Source organism: Myodes glareolus, chromosome X (assembly GCF_982192425.1).
Source record: "Myodes glareolus chromosome X, mMyoGla1.1, whole genome shotgun sequence".
NCBI lineage: Eukaryota > Metazoa > Chordata > Mammalia > Rodentia > Cricetidae > Myodes > Myodes glareolus.
The window spans coordinates 45,778,244-45,783,726 of record NC_142053.1 but is presented as its reverse complement, the minus strand read 5'-3'; the positions used below and the strand labels follow the sequence as shown (position 1 = coordinate 45,783,726).

Genomic DNA, 5,483 nt, shown 5'->3' with positions numbered 1-5,483 from the left:
CCTCCCTCTCCCCAATGCCACCTCCATTAACATAGGGTGTAAGTAACATGTTCTTTTCACGAAAAAAGTTCCAATTTCCCTCCACAGCTCTCTTCAGTGTTACTGAAAATAGCCTGCCGTTTTTTAACTTGTTCAACTAGATTTTCAGCACTAATAAATCTCAACATTATAAGCTGCATAAAATAAAAATAAAACACTGCAAACCATCACACTAGTAAGCAGATTATAAAAAACATTTGAAATATTCAAGGAAAATCAGGATTTAGTACTTCCCCCTATGCTTTGAACACTGTAATCACCTAACATTATTACTGCATGAAGTTCAAAGTAGGCCTTAAAGACACAATCTTTCTGCAATAAAGAAAAGTGCAAAGACACAAAATGATATGTAAAGTCTTTTGCAAGAATAGGTGTTTGGAGAGTGGTGAGGAAAAAGATTTTCATCCTTCATTGTACACCTGAGACCTCTACGAACGACACTGGTAATACATAATAGTCATGGACACGGTAAAATAAAAAGCAACTCCCCAAAAAATTACTTGTATACATCCTACAGAACTCAAGAGATAGGACTGCTATTCGAAAGGATCCACATGCACGTCAAACATGTGCATTCTGCTGAAGGCTAGAAATAGGAAGCTTGATTTCCAGTGTCTCCGAAGAGCTCAACATCTGCATTCATAACCAGCATCCTGCTTGGGTTACCTCTGACTTCAGTACATTGCAAACAAGTATTAAGTTTGGGGAGTTCAGGGAGGTACCCGTTGTCAGTAACTTCATGTTTAGAATGTGCTGCAGCAGTTTTTGAGCTATAAAAAATGAACACCCAAAAAATGGAACATTTTTACCAAGAGGAAAACGTATTTTTTTAGTTAATCAGGGCTATCCTGCAGATATGAAAACCATAGAAAGGTGACAAGGAGGCTCACAAATATAAAGGAATCCTGACTTTTACATGGACAATCCTTTAAAAAAATAAAAAAGTTTTACATATGCATCATAAATAGTGAAATCTGCTTATGTTAAATAAATACGTGAAGCTTTGTTTGGACATTATTTCTTTGCAAAAGCAGTACATATTCTTTATAAACAACTACCATATTTACAATTTCACTTCCTTGAAAGCCAGAGGAAAACATGAAAGAATGAGCTTTGAAATAATCTGTACTGCTAAGGTGGTATCAGTGAGGGTAAGCAGATTTGAGTAAAGCAGTTTCTAGATACCCGGGCTAATCTGGGTAGTTAGCTCATTTGGTGAAAGGCCAGGGTTGTGCCTGTTCAATCCAGCTTCTCTTCTGGCCTGGCAGCTTTCTCCAGGGAACCAGCAAGGCTAGTCAAATCCCAATCAGTCTCAAAAGAAAAATGAGGCAAGAGTACTGGGGTTATCACAATCTAGTCTTACCACTAAAGAAGAACAAAAAAGTGCGTGTCCATACATGTGAGCCAGCCATCTCGAATCTTCAAATATGGGCAACACAACTAGAATTGTATTTCAAATAACCCAATATGCCTCACTTTCAAAAAAAGATAATCTCTTAATTTATGAATATGTCTTTTTAATGTGGCATGTTGGACCTGCTAGATACAGCAATGAAATATTGACAAGTGTGCACTAGTACCTTACCTGATAAATCTCGAAACCAAGAAAATCCGAGGCTGTTGCAAAAGCACACCCATCTGTACCAACTGAAATCCCTACTTTAAAATTGGTTTAGAAGTTTCCTTCCTCCACCTACTGTTTTTGAAGAGCAGATTGTAAAAACCTCAATTTAACTTGTGCTAGGTGGTAGCGGTTTGATTTTTTTGAACCAAAGACAGCTCTGCCAAATTTGTTGATCTTCTGCTTCATCTATTCAATTCGAATACTGGGTCAAGCTGCTGTGGCTGTCACTGTAGGAAACCAGTTCATGCCTATATCACTGTCATCATGAAAATGTTCCATTCTCCAGAATGGAATTTACACTGGTATGTCCATCATCCCCTAATCTGGAAGGTGAACAAGCTTTATTCAGAATGTGACTGAATTTGCGTCAATAACTGGGAACGGTATAGTTTTAATTAATCACTTACTAAACACATAATGGAACTTAGTCTTGAGTGGGAATTTTCTTCATGCCCCTCTTATGGCCTGGGAAACTTAATAAGAGGCCAACATGATAAAGGAGCCCCTGCTAAGGCAGACCTTATGGGAACAGAGGGAAAATGACAAGTGTACATGGTTAAATTATCAGCAACAGGTTAGCAAATTACCTGGTACTGAAATCAAATACTGAAGACCTAAAACGTCACGTCTGAAATATTCTTTCTATCCTGAAAGAGAAACAAGAGAAAAGACACGATTCCCTCAGAAAGCAATGAGTCGATTGAGGTTGTGACTTTATATTTAAGCACCACTCAAAAACATGGACACAAAGGAAACGATTTCTCTTTGCCCGTCACTATGCCAGCTATACAGCTTCGAGAGTTCTGTTCTCATTACACAACCTTTTCTCTGTTCCCAGAAGATAAGACAGCCCTGCGACAAATGGGACAGGTGGTATTTTCTGATAACCAGCGGTCGATGCAGTGGGCGTGGTACTCATGGGAGCAAGGTAGCTTACGAATTTTGTTCCCTTCCATGTGTTCCGTAATGCAAATAGTACATGTCTTCAGTGCGTCATTTTCACCAAAACTTCTCATTGCTAAGTTAGCAATCTGTTCTTTGGTGAGTCCTCTAGTTTGGTGGTTGTCATTAAAAGGGTAAAGTAGGGTTTCATACATCTCTGAGCTTCTTTGTGAACTTTCACGATTGGAACTGAAGCCGAGGTTGGAGCTGGAGCCAGCAGCAGAGCTGTTCCGACCAGAGCGCCCTCTTCCACTCAGTGGAAACTCACCAAAACCTGTCGTTCTCTGCCTTGATGGGGTTTGAAAAGGAACAGGTGCAGTTTCTCTTGATCCAGTATCGAAGAGTGTAAGAGTGGAAAACCTGTTAGTATTCACATAGGTTCTCCCATCTGCAGGTTCAAAAAATGTTAAGGTGCTTATAAAACCTCCACGTTCACTTTCATAAGGGACCATGCTGTTTGGGGTCTGGGACCTTGACCGAGTTCTGCTAGCTAAGCTATCTTTCTGGTGGTATTCTACCAGCAGAACTCTTCGGACTTGGATGGTTCTGTCTATGGTTGGAGGTCTTTGACCAGATTCTGCCGCTTCACCATTGGTACCCGTGTCTGAATAACATGTCCCTTGAGCGGCAGAATTTCTTGACCCAGAAGCCGCCAAAAGACCTCTACCTAGCAACTCAGGCCCAGTTATCTGCTGTCTCAAAGTCCCATGGCGAGGGGTTCTAGAACTTCCCTCGATCTCATTTACCAAAGGGTGCACAAAAGTATGAGATGAGACGCTACGATGAGATCTTCGTGGAATTTCATTTGCTGTGTGCAGAAGAGACCTACTTCTTTCAGCTCTGGCTCTGGGTCTTCTCCCGTGTTCTGGTTTGCGGCTTCTTGCCCTGCTCCGACCTCTGGTGGATGGCACTTCTGTTAATGCTTCAGCAGAACTGCGTTCTGACCTAGGTGGTCTGGCAGATGATGTCTCAGATGCTGAATTTTCCATTGGCCTTTTGCTGTTGCTGTCCATGTTTTCTGCATTAAGATCTGTAGCAGATGGTTCATTTCCGTTCTCTGGGGTTTGTCTTCCATTATTACGGTTCACACGTGTCTCTAAACTGAATCTGAGATCACCACTGTGTGGATTAGTGTGGTCCACTGCGCTCCAGGACAGATTTCTTCTCTGATCACTTCTTGTTGTATTGCCAGTCTGTCGGACAGAGTTAGGACAATCTATTATGGAGTCACCATTGGACATGTCATCTGAAGAGTCTCCAGGTCTATTTTCATCTGAGCTGTGTGGCGGGGCCGGGCCCTCTTTGATTTGCTGTAGTCTTCTGAGCAACTCCTCCTCAGTACTTTGACCCGGGGTGCCTAGTAAACTGTTGTCTCTCATAAGTCGATAGTCTTCTCCGCTCAGATTATTTACAAATCGATAGAAAGCTTCTTTCCGATTCAATCGAACCAATTGCCTTCTGCGCTGTGCTGCAGATTGGTCATTTCTTTTATCGCTAGAATCTGAGTTTTCCATCTTGATGAACAAGTGGAGGATTTCTGTCTGTTATGACATAGGACTGAAATCCAATAAACCGGACTTTCAGTTTTCTTCACTAGGCTTCGGTGGTCCGGCCAGGAGGGCACTGGCTGGGCTCTGTGACCTCAGCTGCTGCCTTGGCTGCCTGAGCTCTGCTGCATGGCTGCCTCCTGCTCCCTAGCCTGCCTCCGAATGGCTGGGCAAGACCCGCCTCTAGCCCAGGAGCTCCGCCCATTCTGACGTGTAGCACAAGCAGCCATTATCTTCCATTGTTACCTAGCAGTGACAGAAATCAACTCAAGGTAAATTTTTTAAAGTCACCCCAAATTACCTATTGAATGGATTTCAGTTCCCCTTTCTCAGCTACTCCTCATGACTCAAGAAGTCCTACTTAGAAAGCAGATGATTCAGCTAAATCTTACCAGGTGGGCCTGGGGAAGAGCTACTGGTAGTCCTACTCGTAGGACACACCCACTCTTCTTGCAAGGCTGGCATCATGCTGGGGAATTTAGTGAGACACTGACTGCTTCCTGATAGGCTGTCACCACACAGGATGTTCATTGTGCCATTCCCCAGTGACAGTGGCTAGGTGCCATCATGAGAAGGAAGGTTGACCTTCACTCCTCTGGTGTCATGAGAACAAGGATTAAGTCAGGGAGCCTGAAGACACCCGGCTACAGCCCTCGAGTGGGAGATAGCTGTAGGGACTATTACAGAGAATGTGAAAGCAGATATGGACATGCTGATCCATTCAGGTTGGCATCTGATTAGGATGGTAAGGGGAAGGGTGGTTCCTAGCCCAGCCCTCCTTCTAAGAAACTGTTAGTGTCACCGAGGTCAGCGGGAAGGTTGATTCTAGAGGTACCTGCTGGCCATGCATTTCAGTACCAGCAGGATGGAAAACAAAAGCTCAGACCCATTGGAGCGCTTGATTTCCCCAGCCCCTTTCTTCCCACAGAGCGTTCACTGAGGGGTGATTTATGAAAATTAGCTTGTTTCTTTGTGTGTGTATACATTCACTTTTTTCTTTGTGTATTTGTACACATTCACTTCTTTCTTGATTTGCCACTATGGGTGTGTGGAGGTCTGAAGACAACTTACACAAAGTAGCTCTCAGGAACTGAATGGAGCCTTTCAGACTTAGTGGCATATGTAATTACCTGCTAAGCCATCTCTCTAGCCCTACAAGTAAAAATGTAAAACATCTGGCCTGGAGAGATGACTGCTCTTCCAGAGGGTCTGGCTTCAATTCTCAGGACCCACATGGCAGCTCACATCTGTCCAGTTCCAGAGGATCTAACAACTTGACACCAAAGCACAAAAAATAAATTTAAATAAATAATAAAAGATTTAAAGCACCA

At 42.9% G+C, this 5,483-nt stretch overlaps 1 pseudogene; it reads right to left on the bottom strand.

The window, feature by feature from the left end:
* Positions 1 to 2,439: 2,439 nt before the first annotated feature.
* LOC148117276 (E3 ubiquitin-protein ligase RLIM pseudogene) lies at positions 2,440 to 4,229 on the bottom strand (annotated as a pseudogene).
* Between the last annotated feature and the right edge of the window lie 1,254 nt (positions 4,230 to 5,483).